Genomic DNA, 16828 nt, shown 5'->3' on the forward strand with positions numbered 1-16828 from the left:
CAACGTTCTAACTGGTATCAGCACTTCGCTCCTTTTATGGCTGAATAATACTCTCTTGTGTGGATACATGGCTTTCCTTGTGGCTCAGGTGGTAAAGAATCCGTGTACAATGTGGAAGACCTGGGTTCGATATCTGGGTTGGGAAGATCCCCTGGTGAAGGGAAAGGCTACCCACTCCAGTATTCTGGCCTGGAGAATACCATGGACTATGTAGTCCATGGGGCTGCAAAGAGTCAGACACAACTGAGCGACTTTAACTTTCACCTGTGTGGATATACAATATGATTATTTTTTGTAATAAAATATTTTAAATTTATAAAACAAGTTTTTAATTAAAAACTAAAATTTATAATGGACAGAAAACCCTGGCAACCCAACACTAGAGCTGCAAATGCGGAACATAAAAGGATATTCACCTTGGAGTGTCACCGAGCTTTCTTGTGGTGTCAGCTCAAAGGTGCTTGATATGTGGCAAAGCTCAACCAGTTACTGTTAAATGTTTACATTTACCTTTGAGAGGTGGGGGGGAGGCAAGAAGTTTCAAACAATATCCACTACCAATTTCTCAGCTGAGTGAAAGTGGCCAGTTATGACCACTGGTTCTCATGATAGAAGCAACTCCAGCTTCTAAAATAAAGACCTTGAGTAATGAGAAGCCCTGGTAGGTCTGATGTCACAGCAGTTCTTGGCTTTGTTTTGTGGGAAGAGTGGAGCCTGACACGAGGGGCTCCATGCTGTTGTTTTATTTTGGGAATTGATTGGGAAGCCCAGGGATGGGGATGGAATGAGCGGACAGGAGTTGAGGGAAGGCTGGTCCAGGGCACGTTGTGGAGAAGATCTCTGCTGTCTGTCAGCAGCAGGGACCTGCTTCCTCGGGGGTCTTTGTGGAGAGCTGTGAGAGAGGCAACTGGTCTGTCACAGGACAGCAAGGTACAGAAGAGGGGCTACTTATGTACAGGAGTCCATCTCCTTTGAAGAAGGGAAAGCCTGGGGTTGTGGACGTCCTCTTGCTTTGAGCTCGGCCGTAGAGTCTGAGTTTCTTGAAGGAAACACACACAGAGAAAGAAGAAACTGTGTGCAAAAGGAGAGATGCTGTTCCTCCAACGGGAGATGCCATCCAGCTGTGTCTGTGCAGGCCAGTGACAGGGTGCGGCTGGGATGAAGGCAGGTCAAGGGGCTCTCTGATGGTGCACCAGAGAGAGGACCCTAAAGATTTGCTTTTGTATGCATTTTGTTATCTTTAAGATGTCTTAGTAGTGGGATGTTGGAGAAGTGGGGTGTCTTAGTACTGGGATGTCTTAGTATCTGTCAAGGGTTGGACCAGATATAAGTATTCTTATTACCTGTTTCAAGTCTTCTCTCTATAGTAGAATCTACCACAGTATGTTCTTTTTCTTTTTTAATTTTTTTTTTGATGTGGATCATTTTAAAATCTTTATTAAATTTGTTACAATACTGTTTCTGTTTTTCTATTTTGCTCTTCTATTCTGCTCTTCTGAGCAACCCCACGTCCAAGGAGCGGTGGCTGCACTGGAGCAAGAAGACCAAGAGGAGCTACTCCACGTTCAAGGTCAGGAGAGGTGGTGGTGAGGAGATACCCCTTGTCCAAGGTAAGGAACAGTGGCTGCGCTTTGCTGCAGCAGCCGTGAAGAGATACCCCACGTCCAAGGTAAGAGAAACCCAAGTAAGATGGTAGGTGTTGCGAGAGGGCATCAGAGGGCAGACACACTGAAACCATAATCACAGAAAACTGGCAATCTAATCACATGGACCACAGCCTTGTCTAACTCAGTGAAGCTAAGCCATGCTCTGTGGGGCCACCCAAGATGGGCAGGTCATGGTGGAGAGGTCTGACAGAATGTGGTCCACTGGAGAAGGGAATGGCAAACCACTTCAGTATTCTTGCCTTGAGAACCCCATGAACAGTATGAAAAGGCAAAATGATAGGATACTGAAAGAGGAACTCCCCAGGTCGGTAGGTGCCCAATATGCTACTGGGGATCAGTAGAGAAATAACTCCAGAAAGAATGAAGGGATGGACCCAAAGCAAAAACAATACCCAGTTGTGGATGTGACTGGTGATAGAAGCAAAGTCTGATGCTGTAAAGAGCAATATTGCATTAATCTGGAATGTTAGGTTCATGAATCAAGGCAAATTGGAAGTGGTTAAACAGGAGATGGCAAGAGTGAACGTCAACATTCTTGGAATCAGCGAACTAAAATGGACTGGAATGGGTGAACTTAACTCAGATGACCATTATATCTACTACTGTGGGCAGGAATGCCTTAGAAGAAATGGAGTAGCCATCATGGTCAACAATAGTCTGAAATGCAGTACTTGGATGCAGTCTCAAAAACGACAAAATGATCTCTGTTCATTTCCAAAGCAAACCATTCAATATCACAGTAATCCAAGTCTATGCCCCAACCAGTAATGCTGAAGAAGCTGAAGTTGAACGGTTCTATGAAGACCTACAAGACCTTTTAGAACTAACACTCAAAAAAGATGTCCTTTTCATTATAGGGGACTGGAATGCAAAATTAGGAAGTCAAGAAACACTTAGAGTAACAGGCAAATTTGGCCTTGGAATATGGAATGAAGCAGAGCAAAGGCTAATAGAGTTTTGCCAAGAGAACGCACTGGTCATAGCAAACACCCTCTTCCAACAACACAAGAGAAGACTCTACACATGGACATGACCAGATGGTCAACACTGAAATCACATTGATTATATTCCTTGCAGCCAAAGATAGAGAAGCTCTATACAGTCAGCAAAAACAAGACCAGGAGCTGACTGTGGCTCAGATCATGAACTCCTTATTGCCAAATTCAGACTTAAATTGAAGAAAGTAGGGAAAACCACTAGACCATTCAGGTATGACCTAAATCAAATCCCTTATGATTATACAGTAGAAGTGAGAAATAGATTTAAGGGACTAGATCTGATAGAGTGCCTGATGAACTATGGATGGAGGTTCGTGACATTGTACAGGAGACAGGGATCAAGACCATCTCCATGGAAAAGAAATGCAAAAAAGCAAAATGGCTGTCTGGGGAGGCCTTACAAATAGCTGTGAGAAGAAGAGAAGCAAAAAGCAAAGGAGAAAAGGAAAGATATAAGCATCTGAATGCAGAGTTCCAAAGAATAGCAAGGAGAGATAAGAAAGCCTTCCTCAGTGATCAATGCAAAGAAAGAGAGGAAAAACAGAATGGGAAAGACTAGAGATCTCTTCAAGAAAATTAGAGATACCAAGGGAATATTTCATGCAAAGATGGCCTCGATAAAGGACAGAAATAGTATGGACCTGACAGAGGCAGAAGATATTAAGAAGAGGTGGCAAGAATACACAGAAGAACTGTACAAAAAAGATCTTCACGACCCAGATAATCATTATGGTGTGATCACTCACCTAGAGCCAGACATCCTGGAATGTGAAGTCAAGTGGGCCTTAGAAAGCATCACTATGAACAAAGCTAGTGGAGGTGATGGAATTCCAGTTGAGCTATTTCAAATCCTGAAAGATGATGTTGTGTGAGTGCTGCACTCAATATGCCAGCAAATTTGGACAACTCAGCAGTGGCCACAGGACTGGAAAAGGTCAGTTTTCATTCCAATCCCCAAAGAAGGCAATGCCAAAGAATGCCCAAACTACCGCACAATTGCACTCATCTCACACACTAGTAAAGTAATGCTCAAAATTCTCCAAGCCAGGCTTCAGCAATATGTGAACTGTGAACTTCCAGATGTTCAAGCTGGTTTTAGAAAAGGCAGAGGAACCAGAGATCAAATTGCCAACATCCGCTGGATCATGGAAAAGGCAAGAGAGTTCCAGAAAAACATCTATTTCTGCTTTATTAACTATGCCAAAGCCTTTGACTGTGTGGATCACAATAAACTGTGGAAAATTCTTCAAGAGATGGGAATACCAGACCACCTGACCTGCCTCTTGAGAAATCTGTATGCAGGTCAGGAAGCAACAGTTAGAACTGGACATGGAACAACAGACTGGTTCCAAATAGGAAAAGGAGTACGTCAAGGCTGTATATTGTCACCCTGCTTATTTAACTTATATACAGAGTACATCATGAGAAACGCTGGGCTGGAAGAAGCACAAGCTGGAATCAAGATTGCCGGGAGAAATATCATAACCTCAGATATGCAGATGACACCACCCTTATGGCAGAAAGTGAAGAGGAACTAAAAAGCCTCTTGATGAAAGTGAAAGAGGAGAGTGAAAAAGCTGGCTTAAAGCTCAACATTCAGAAACCTAAGATCATGGCATGCGGTCCCATCACTTCATGGGAAATAGATAGGGAAACAGTGGAAACAGTGTCAGACTTTATTTTGGGGGGCTCCAAAATCACTGCAGATGTTGACTGCAGCCATGAAATAAAAAGACGCTTACTCCTTGGAAGGAAAATTATGACCAACCCAGATAGCATATTAAAAAGCAGAGACATTACTTTGCCAACAAAAGTCCATCTAGTCAAGGCTATGGTTTTCCCAGTAGTCATGTATGGATGTGAGAGTTGGACTGTGAAGAAGGCTGAGCACCGAAGAATTGATGCTTTTGAACTGTGGTGTTGGAGAAGACTCTTGAGAGTCCCTTGGACTGCAAGGAGATCCAACCAGTCCATTCTGAAGGAGATCAGCCCTGGGATTTCTTTGGAAGGACTGATGCTAAAGCTGAAAGTCCAGTACTTTGTCCACCTTATGCGAAGAGTTGACTCATTGGAAAAGACTCTGATGCTGGGAGGGATTAAGAGCAGGAAGAGAAGGGGACGACAGAGGATGAGATGGCTGGATGGCATCACTGACTCAATGGACCTGAGTTTGAGTGAACTCCGGGAGTTGGTGATGGACAGGGAGGCCTGGCATGCTGCAATTCATGGGGTCACAAAGAGTCAGACACGACTGAGCAACTGAACTGAACTGAACTGATTCTGCTCTTTATGTTTGTTTGTTTTTGGTTACGAGGCATGTGGGATCTTAGCTGTCTGACCAGGGACTAAACCCCTGCATTGGAAGGCAAAGTCTTAACCACTGGACCACCAGGGAGGTCCGTACTCTGGTAAGTTCTTACACTGTTTCAACAGTGAAGGTGCAGAGCCTTCAGGTTTTATTCCTTTGGTGACCCCCACAGCATTATGGTGATAGCTGGCATCTTGCCTCTATGCACTGGGATGAAGACAAGAAAACATGGAGCCGGATTTTGAACAGTTTCATTTGGCTGTGTCCACATGCTGGAGGGAAGGACACCTGGGGTCTGCAGCCTTCGCTCTCCACAGTGGCAGACGTGAGACTGCTCATACCTCCTGGCTTCAAAGCTTCCATAACTACTCTGCACAGACACACACACTCACACACAGTCACATACCCACACACTCACACACACACGTTCTTTGTCTCCTGTCAGACACAAAAAGCTCTCTTTTATTTTTTTTATATTTTATTGAATGATTCTTTAAATTCTATAGTGCTTGGCAATTTTCAAAAGTTTCATACACATGACTTCATATAATCCCATAATAATACCCTTCTTCCCCCTACCGCCATCTTGTCCCTCCCCCACTTCCCTCTCCCTATGGAAACCACTAGTTTGTTTTCTGTATCTGTCATTCTGCTTTTTGTTTGTTTGTTTGTTTTATTCACTATAAAGCCCAGACTTTATTTTCTTGGGCTCCAAAATCACTAGCAGATGGTGACTGCAGCCATGAAATTAAAAGATGCTTGCTTCTTAGATGAAAAGCTATGACAAACCTAGACAGTATATTAAAAAGCAAAGACATCACTTTGCTGACAAAGGTCCATAGAGTCAAAACTATAGTTTTTCCAGTAGTCATGTATGGATGTGAGAGTTGGACCACAAAGAAGGCTGAACACCAAAGAATTGATGCTTTAAAACTGAGGTGCTGGAGAAGACTCTTGAGTGTCCCTTGGACTGCAAGGAGATCCAACTTTGCAAACCTAAAGGAAAACAGTCCTGAATATTCATTGGAGGAACTGACACTGAAGCTGAATCTCTAATACTTCGGCCACCTGATGCGAAGAGCCGACTCATTAGAAAAGACCCTGATGCTGGGAAAGATTGAAGACAGGAGGAAAAGGGGACGACACAGGATGAAATGGTTGGATGGCATCACCGACTCAATGGACGTGAGTTTGAGCATGCTCCAGGAGATGGTGAAGGACAGGGAAGCCTGGCGTGCTGCAGTCCACAGCATTGCAAAGAGTCGGACACAACTGAGCAACTGAACTGAACTGAATATTCCATTGTATATATGTGACACATCTTCTTTACCCATTCATTGGTCTATAGACATCTAGGTTTCTTCCACGTCTTGGCTACCGTAAGTAGTGACTGAGTGACTAAACAACAACCAAGTTTGTTGTGTGTTTTAGATTACACGTATAAGTGACACCAGACAGTATTTTGTCTTTCTCCATCTGACTTCTTATTTCACTTAGTATAATACCCTCTAGGTCCATCCTTGTTGTTGCAAATGGTATTATTTCACTCCTTTTTATGGCTGAGTAATATTCCACTGTATGTGTGCACCACACCTTCTTTATCCATTCATCTGCCTGTGGACACTTGGGTTGCTTCTATGTCTTGGCTGTTGTGAATAGTGCTGCAGTGAATGTAGGAGCACATGAATCCTCAAGAGCTATTTTTAACTCTCTGCATGGACTTTTGCTGGGGAGTATGAAGATACTGTGCTAATCTCAGAGGGGAGTTGGAGGATGAAACCATCAGGATGCTACACTGTCTTTCTTCCCCAATCAAGGAGAGGGCACTATTTTGCTTTTCCAACCACTGGCATGAAAGTAGGCTAAGATCAAATATTAGGTGACTTGCACTGCCTCTCCCCAGGTTTTTTTGTGCATGAGTCTGTCACTGTAGAGTGAAGGACTTTGTCTCCTGTTATTGAAAATGAATCAGAGCGGTTAAGATAAGGCAGAACTGGTGTGTACCTCTGTAATTCTGCTATGTAGGAGGTGACCAGGTGTGACGTGCAGGGCGCAGGCACTGTGTGAGGTGGCCGAATGGCCAAGTGGCCTTTACACTGCCACAGGACATATAATAAAACTGCTTTTTCACCTGGCATACTAAATAATTACATGTTAATTTAGGGGAAGGTCAATACAGGTTGGCTTCCCAGGTGGCCCAGTGGTAAAGGATTCACCTGCCAATGCAGGAGACACAAGAGACACAGTTTTGATTCCTGGGCTGGGGAGATCCCCTGGAGGAAGAAAAGGCAACCCACTCCAATATTCTTGCTTGGAGAATCCCCATGGACAGGGGAGCCTGGTGGGCTACAGTCCATGGGGTTGTAAAGAGTCAAACACAATGGCAGGACTGAGCACACACACACACATACAGTACAGGTTAAAGCAGAGTTCAGCCTGCATTTATTGGTTATCTTGCCTTAGATGCACAATAAATTTATTTTTTCTTCCCCTACAACAGACCAGGTGGTGTGTGAAGCAGGCAGGGCAGGTTTGGAATCAGGTAGACCTGTTTCTGTTCAGATTCTGCTGGACATGAGGAAGGGGCCTCTGTGTCCTGTCTGTCAAATGGGGACACTGATATCCATTAGGCAAGACTGGTGTACGGATTTCTGGTAATGTACATGGAGATGCTAATCTAATAGATGCACCAAAGGAAAATAAATGGTGGTAATGAATGAGCCTCTGAGAACAATCTATTGTTGCCTGTGGGGGAAGGAAGGTTGCACCTGCAGGGAAATATCTCCTGATCAAGTCTAATTCATTGGCATTCCTCTCAGCATCTTTGAGGGGCCCATCCATCCTGGAAAATTTTCCTAGGTAAGAGGTCCCAGAAGCAAGAAGGAGATAAAATACAAAGTGAAATGTAGAACTCCAACCAAATTAAAGCATCTGTCAGCATGATCAGTTCTAAATCGAAAAGTAAACTTAATTAAAAAGAAAAGAAAACTCTTGTTGCTGCCATAATGAAATTCAGGGTTTCAAGGCTGACAAAGAGGAAGCTGTGCAGAAAGGTTCATAATTAAATGATGGGGTAGAATTATCACAGGATGTTTACTCTGCATCTAAGCTCAAATTTATTTAGTTATTTTTTGCCTTCCAAAAATAAAGGCTATAAAATGGAGCTCGCAATTAAATTATACCTGTTGCGTCCCCAATTAAAGGAATCTTGGCACATTTCAATTTGTGTGTTCCAGCTGTGTGCATCAAAAATCACACATTAGGGACTGGAAAATGTCTCTGCTAAGCTTGTTTCTTGGCACAGAACTTAAAGACCTGGAGGGTTAATAGCGCTCTACACTCCTTCCAGCGCTGTCTTGCAGCTTTGAAGGGCAGGCAAGAGGCTACAAAGTCAATTGGCAAATGCAACCTGAAATACAGACCTTGGACTTTTGGTGAGGAGATAGACGGTGCGGGGGAGGGACCCGAAGAGAGTTCCTCTGGGGTGCCCCTGCCTCTAGACGTCCCCAGGGCACGCAGCTGGGAAGTGCATGTAGTTTTGTTAACACACACACATACAGTCGTCTCTCAGTGTCTGTGGGGGATTGGTTCTAGGAGTCCCTTTGGGTACCAATTCCCTGGATGTTTGAATCCCTTAGATAAATGGTCTGGTACAATAAGTAGGGCTTCCTTCATGGCCCAGATGAGGGAATCTCTGGGTCAGGGAGATCCCCTGGAGGAGGGCATGGCAATCCACTCCAGTATTCTTGCCTGGGAAATCCAAGGGACAGGGGAGCCTGGTGGGCTATAGTCTATGGGGTCGCAAAGAGTTGGACGTGACTGAGCGACTAACATTTTCACTTTTACTTTCAGTGCAATAAATATGGTTGGTCCTCTGTACCCTTGGATTTTGCATCTGTGGAGGTGGGGACAAAGGAGCGTGGTACAGGTTTCCTCTGCTATCCCAAAGCAGAGTGGGAGGGTCCCTGGGCTGTGCGTCCTTCCACATACATCCTAAGGTTTTAGCATGTTAAGTTTCAAAAAGTTCAAGAAAATACATTGAAATTTTAATTGGGTTTACATTGAAATCTTTACGCTAATTTGAGAATAACTGACAATTTTAGAGCATCTTTTAGTTTCTAGACACAGCATTTTGTTCCATTTGTTAACGCCTGCTTTATTTCAAAAAGGCTTTGAAGTTTTATCCACCTGGATTATATACTCCTTTTCATAATTCTCTTTTAAAAAGCTACATTTCATTTTGTTGTTGATGTATAGAAATGTCATTGATTTTTAGTCTATATATTGTCTATCCAGCAAAATTGCTAAATTCACTTATTACCTCTGTGTGTTTCCTGCTAATTCTCTTCTGGCTATTTTATAAGAAAACAGGATGAGGGAGTTCCCTGGCGGTCCAGTGGTTAGGACTGGGGCTCCCAGTGCAGTGGCCCTGGGTCCAGTCTTTGGTCAGAGAACTAAGATCCCATAAGCCTCAAGGCATGGCCAAAAACACAAAGAAGGAAAACAGAATGAGAGTCTTGTTTGTTTTCTTCCAATCCTAATATATTTTGGATTTTGTTGTCGATTCAAAAAGCCTCTCTGTGATGGTCTTGAGCTGCAGAACAGTGAATCTGGGTGAGCTCAGTGTTTAAACATTTTGTTTTTGCTTTGTGTGTGTCTTTACCTTCTCTAGCATTTTATGTGGTTTAAAGACAGATAGTTTTTCAAGATACCATGTTTTCCATGTTGTTAAAAGTGACATTTAGTTCAATATATGTTTGTTTAGCACCTATGTTACATAGGATTACATGACAGTGTCTGCACTGAGCCAGGTGCTGGAAAAGTCCAGTATCAGGAGTGAAGTGAGGTGTTGTTAGGATACAATAATCATTCAGGGTTTAGGCAAAGTAAGCTCACCCTGTTAATGGACCAACACTCAGTGTGGGAGAGAACAGAGACTCTCAGCTGACAGGACCAACAGCTGCTGCTGCTGCTGCTAAGTTGCTTCAGTCATGTCCGACTCTGTGTGACCCCATAGACAGCAGCCCACCAGGCTCTCCCGTCCCTGGGATTCTCCAGGCAAGAACACTGGAGTGGATTGTCATTTCCTTCTCCAAGGCATGAAAGTGAAAAGTGAAAGTGAAGTTACTCTTTTGTGTCTGACCCTCAGCGACCCCATGGACTGCAGCCTTCCAGGCTCCTCAGTCCATGGGATTTTCCAGGCAAGAGTACTGGAGTGGGGTGCCATTGCCTTCTCCGGACAGGATCAACTAGTAGAGGCAAATTGCTGGTAATTCCTAGATGGTGCAGTGGTAAAGAAGCTGCCTGGCAATGCATGAGATGCAAGAGATGCAGGTTGAATCCCTGGGTCAGGAAGATTCCCTAGAATAGAAAATGGCAACCCACTCCAGTATTCTTGCCCTGGAAATCCCATGGACAGAGGAACTTGGCAGGCTATAATCCATGGGGTCACAAAAGAGTCAGATATGACTGAATACACACAGATACCTCAAGCTATTGAATATATATATTCTCTTATGTCAGATGGAAATACACAGAAAGATGAAAAAAATGCATTGGAAGATACATTGACGAAACATTGTGAAGAGCTCAAGCAGTATGGAGGTTCCTTAAAAACTAAAAATAGAGCTACCATGTGACACAGCAATCCCACCATGGGCATATTCTCAGAGAAAACCACAATTCAAAAAGAAACATGCATCCCAATGTTCATTGCACCACCATTTCCAATAACCAGGATATGGAAGCAAATAAATGTCCATCAACAGAGGAGTGGATAAAGAATATGTGGTACATATATACAATGGAGTATTACTCAGCCATGAAAAGAATGGAATTGGGTCATTTGTAGAGATGTGGATGGATCTAGAGACTGTCATACAGAGTGAAGTAAGTCAGAAAGAGAAAAAAACTTCACATATTAACACATGTGGAATCTGAAAAAATTAGTAAAGATGCTCTTACTTACAAAGCAGAAATAGAGACACAACTGTAGAGAACAAATGTATGGATATCAAGGAGGAAAGAGGAGTGGGATGAACTGGGAGATTGGGATTGACACACATACACTATTGATATTATGTATAAACTAGGAGACCAATGTGAACCTGCTGCAGAGCACAGGGAACTGCACTCAGTGCTCTCTGATACCTGAATGGGAAGGAAATCCAAATCAGAAGGGATATATGTATACATAGAGCTGATTCATTTTGCTGTACAGCAGAAACTGACACACCATTGTAAAGCAACTGTTCAGTTCAGTTCAGTCACTTGGTGTTGTCTGACTCTTTGTGAGCCCATGGACTGCAGCACACCAGGCCTCCCTGTCCATCACCAACTCCTGGAGTTCACTCAAACTCATGTCCGTTGAGTTGGTGATGCCATCCAACCATCCCATCCTCTGTCATCCCCTTCTGGGGTCTTTTCAAATGAGTCAGTTCTTAGCATCAGGTGGCCAAAGTATTGGAGTTTCAGCTTCAACATCAGTCCCTCCAATGAATATTTGGGACTGATTTCCTTTAGGATGGACTGTTTGGATCTCGTTGCTGTCCAAGGGACTCTCAAGAGTCTTCTCCAACACAACAGTTCAAAAGCATCAATTCTTCAGCACTCAGCTTTCTTTATAGTCCAACTCTCACATCCATACATGACTTATGGAGAAACCAAAGCTTTGACTAGATGGACCTTCATTGACAAAGTAATGTCTCTACTTTGTAATATGCTGTCTAAGGTTGGTCATAACTTTTCTTCCAAGGAGGAAGCATCTTTTAATTTCATGGCTGAAGTCACCATCTGCAGTGATTTTGGAGCCCCCCAAAATAAAGTCTGTCACTGTTTCCATTGTTTCCCCATGTATTTGCCATGAAGTGATGGGATCAGATGCCATGATCTTAGTTTTCTGAATGTAGAGTTTTAAGCCAATTTTTTTCACTCTCCTCTTTCACTTTCATCAAGACGTTCTTTAGTTCTTCTTTGTTTTCTGCCATAAGTGTGGTGTCATCTGCATATCTGAGGTTATTGATATCTCTCCCAGTAATCTTGATTCAAGCTTGTGCTTCATCCAGTCCAGCATTTCTCATAATGTATTCTGCATATAAGTTAAATAAGCAGGGTGACAATATACAGCCTTGACATACTCCTTTCCCAATTTGGATCTGGTCTGTTGTTCCACGTACAGTGCTAACTGTTGCTTCTTGACCTGCATACAGATTTCTCAGGAAACAGGTTAGGTGGTCTCATATTCCCATCTCTTTCAGAATTTGCCACAGTTTGTCATGATTCACACAAAGACTTTGGCATAGTCAATAAAGCAGAAGTAGATGTTTTTCTGGAATTCTTTCTTTTTTGATGATCCAACAGATGTTGGCAATTTGATCTCTGGTTCCTCTGCCTTTTTGAAATCTAGATTGACCATCTGGAAGTTCACAGTTCATGTACTATTGAAGCCTGACTTGGAGAATTTTGAGCGTTACTTTGCTAGCATGTGAGATGAGTGCAGTTGTAGGGTAGTTTTAGCATTGTTTGGCATTGCCTTCCTTTGGGATTGGAATGAAAACTTACCTTTTTCAGTCCTGTGGCCACTGCTGAGTTGTCCAAATTTGCTGGCATATTGAGTGCAGCACTTTCACAACATCATCTTTTAGGATTTGAAATAGCTCAACTGGAATTCTATCACCTCCACTAGCTTTGATCGTAGTGATGATTCCTAAGGCCCACTTGACTTCACATTGAGGATGTCTGGCTCTAGGTAAGTGATCACACCATCGTGATTATCTGGGTCGTGAAGATCTTTTTTTTGTACAGTTCTTCTGTGTATTCTTGCCATCTTTTCTTAATATCTTCTGCTTCTTTTAGGTCCATACCACTTCTGTTCTTTATTGAGCCCATCTTTGCATGAAAAGGTCCCTTGGAATCGCTAATTTTCTTGAAGAGATCTCTAGTCTTTTCCATTCTATTATTTTCCTCTATTTCTTTGCATTGATCACTGAGGAAGGCTTTCTTATATATCCTTGCTATTTTTTTGAACTGTGCATTCAAATTGGTATATCTTTCCTTTTTTCCTTTGCCATTCACTTCTCTTCTTTTCATAGCTATTTGAAAGGCCTCCTCAGACAACCATCTTGCCTTTCTTTTCCTTTGGGATGGTTTTGATCACTGCCTCCTGTACAATGTACAAAACTCTGTCCATAGTTATTCAGGCACTCTGTCTGTCAGATCTAATCCCTTGAATCTATTTTTCACTTCCACTGGATAGTGATAAGGGATTTGATTTAGGTCATACCTGAATAGTCTAGTGGTTTTCCCTACTTTCTTCAATTTAACTCTGAATTTGGCAATAAGGAGTTCATGATCTGAGCCATAGTCAGCTTCTGGTATTGTTTTTGCTTACTGTATAGAGCTTCTGATCTTTGGCTACAAAGAGTATAATCAATCTGATTTTGGTATTGACCATCCAGGTGATGTCCATGTGTAGAGTCTTCTCTTGTGTTGTTGGAAGAAGGTGTTTGCTATGACCAGAGTTTCTCTTGGCAAAACTCTGTTAGCCTTTGCCCTGCTTCATTCTGTACTCCAGGGCCAAATTTGCCTGTTACTCCAGGTGTTTCTTGACTTCCTACTTTTGCATTCCAGTCCCCTATAATGAAAAGGACATCTTTTTTGGGTGTTAGTTCTAGAAGGTCTTGTAGGTCTTCATAGAACCGTTCAACTTCAGCTTCTTCAGCATTACTGGTCGGGCATAGGCTTGGATTACTGTTATATTGAATGGTCTGCTTTGGAAACAAACAGAGATCATTCTGTCATTTTTGAGATTGCATCCAAGTACTGCATTTCAGACTCTTTTGTTGACTATGATGGCTACTCCATTTCTTCTAAGGGATTCTTGGCCACAATAGTAAATATAATGGTTATCTGAGCTAAATTCACTCATTCCATCCCATTTTAGTTCGCTGATTCTTAAAATGTTGATGTTCACTCTTGCAATCCCTTGTTTGACCACTTCCAATTTGTCTTGATTCATGGACCTAACATTCAAGCTTCCTATGCAGTATTGCTCTTTACAGCATCAGACTTTACTTCCATCACTAGTCACATCCAGAACTGGGTGTTTTTTGTTTTTTTTTTTTTTTTTTGCTTTGGCTCTGTCTTTTCATTCTTTCTGGAGTTAGCTCTCCACTAATCTCCAGCAGCATATTGGGCACCTACTGACCTGGGGAGTTCATCTTTCAGTGTCCTATCTTTTTGCCTTTTCATACTGTTCATGGGGTTCTCAAGGCAAGAATACTGAAGTGGTTTGGCATTCCCTTCTCCAGTGGACCACGTTTTGTCAGAATTCTCCACCAACTGTACTCCAATAAAGTTAAAAAAAAAAAATCCAAGCACCCTGTGGGCAGATTGCCTGGATTCAAAACATGGTTCCTACCATTACTAGGTATGTGACCCCAGAAGAGCTATGTAAACTTTCTTTCCTTTAGTTTTTTCACCTGTGAATTCTGGGCAATGGTGTGCCTGTTTCAAAGGCTAATATACAGAGTAGGTGACCTGACACTTAGAATGGTGACTGACACATAATGTCCAGTGCATCTTCAGTTTAGTCATTCAGTCATGTCCCACTCTTTGCAACCCCATGGACTGCGGCATGACAGGCTTCCCTGTCCATCATTAATTTCTGGAGCTTGCTCAAACTCATGTCCATTGAGTCGGTGATGTCATCCAATCATCTCATCCTCTGTCATCCCCTTCTCCTCCTGCCATAATCTTTCCCAGCACCAGGGTCTTTTCTGAGGAGTGAGTTCTTCACTTCAGGTGGCCAAAGTATCGGAGTTTCTGCTTCATCATCAGTCCTTCCAATGACTATTCAGGACTGATTTCCTTTAGGATTGAAGGGACTCTCAAGAGTCTTTTCTAACAGTTCAAAAGCATCAATTATTTAGCAGTAAGCTTTTTTTAATAGTTCAACTCTCACATCCATACATGACTACTGGAAAAACCATAGCTTTGACAAGACAGATCTTTGTCAGTAAAGTAACGTCTCTGCTTTTTAATATGCTGCCTATGTTTGTCATAGCTTCTCTTCCAAGGAGCAAGTGTCTTTTAATTTCATGGTTGCAGTCACCATCTGCTAGTGATTTTGGAGCCCAAGAAAATAAAATCTGTCACTGTTTCCATTGTTTCCTTATCTATTTGTCATGAAGTGATGGGACCGGATGCCATGATCTTAGTTTTTTAAACGTTGAGTTTTAAGCAAACTTTTTGCTCTCCTCTTTCACCTTCCTCAAGAGTGTCTGTAGTTTCTCTTTGATTTCTGCCATAATGGAGGTGTCATCTGCATATCTGAGGTTATTGATATATCTCCCAGCAATCTTGATTCCAGCTTGTGCTTCATCCAGCCTGGCATGTCACATGATGTACTCTGATGCTGCTGCTGCTAAGTCGCTTCAGTCGTGTCTGACTCTGTGCGACCCCATAGACAGCCTCCTACCAGGCTCCTCTGTCCCTGGGATTCTCCAGGCAAGAACACTGGAGTGGGTTGCCATTTCCTTCTCCAATGCATGAAAGTGAAAAGTGAAAGTGAAGTCGCTCAGTCGTGTCCGACTCTTAGTGACCTCATGGACTGCAGCCTACCAGGCTCCTCTGTCCATGGGATTTTCCAGGCAAGAGTACTGGAGTAGGGTGCCATTGCCTTCTGCATAGAAGTTAAATAAGCAGGGTGACAATATACAGCCTTGACTTACTCCTTTCCTCATTTGGAACCAGTATGTTGTTCCATGTCCAGTTCTAACTGTTGGTTCTTGACCGGCATACAGGTTTCTCAGGAAACAAGTAAGTTGGTCTAGTACTCCCATCTGCTTAAGAATTTTCCACAGTTTGTTGTGGTCCACACAGTTAAAGGCTTTAGTGTAATCAAGGAAGCAGAAAGATGTCTTCCTATAATTCTCTTGCTTTTTCTATGATACCACAGATGATGGCAATTTGATCTCTGGTTCCTCTGCTTTTTTGAAATCCAGATTGAACATCTGGAATTTCTCAGTTCATGTACTGCTGAAGCCTAGCTTGGAGAATTTTGAGCGTTACTTTGCTAACATGTGAGATGAGCGCAATTGTGTGATAGTTTGAGTATTCTTTGGCATTGCCTTTCTTTGGAATTGGAATGAAAACTGAGCTTTTCCAGTCCTGTAGCCACTGCTGAGTTTTCCAAATTTGCTGGCATATTGAGTGCAGCACTCACACAGCATCATCTTTTAGGATTTGAAATAGCTTAGCTGGAATTCTATCACCTCCACTAGCTTTGTTTGTAGTGATGCTTCCTAAATCCCTCTTGAATTCAGACTCTAGAATGTCTGGATCTAGGTAAGTGATCACACTATCATGGTTATCTGTGTCATTAAGATCTTTTTTTGTATAGCTCTTCTGTGTATTCTTGCCACCTCTTCTTAATATCTTCTGCTTCTGTTAGGTCCATACCACTTCTGTTCTTTATTGAGCCCATCTTTGCATGAAAATTTCCCTTGGTATCTCTAATTTTCTTGACGAGATCTCTAGTCTTTCCCATTTTATTGTTTTCCTCTATTTCTTTGCATTGATCACTTAGGAAGGCTTTCTTTTCTCTCCTTGCTGTTCTTGGGAACTCTGCATTCAAATGGGTATATCTTTCCTTTTCTCCTTTGCTTTTCACTTCTCTTCTTTTCACAGCTATTTGTAAGGCCTCCTCAGACAGCCATTTGCCTTTTTTTTCTTTGGGATGGTTTTGATCAAAGCCTCCTGTACAATGTTACAGACCTCCATCCATAGTTCTTCGGGCACTCTGTCTATCAGATCTAATCCCTTGAATCTATTCATCAGTTCCACTGTATAATCAT

This window comes from Bos indicus x Bos taurus, chromosome 11 (assembly GCF_003369695.1).
Source record: "Bos indicus x Bos taurus breed Angus x Brahman F1 hybrid chromosome 11, Bos_hybrid_MaternalHap_v2.0, whole genome shotgun sequence".
NCBI classification, from domain to species: domain Eukaryota; kingdom Metazoa; phylum Chordata; class Mammalia; order Artiodactyla; family Bovidae; genus Bos; species Bos indicus x Bos taurus.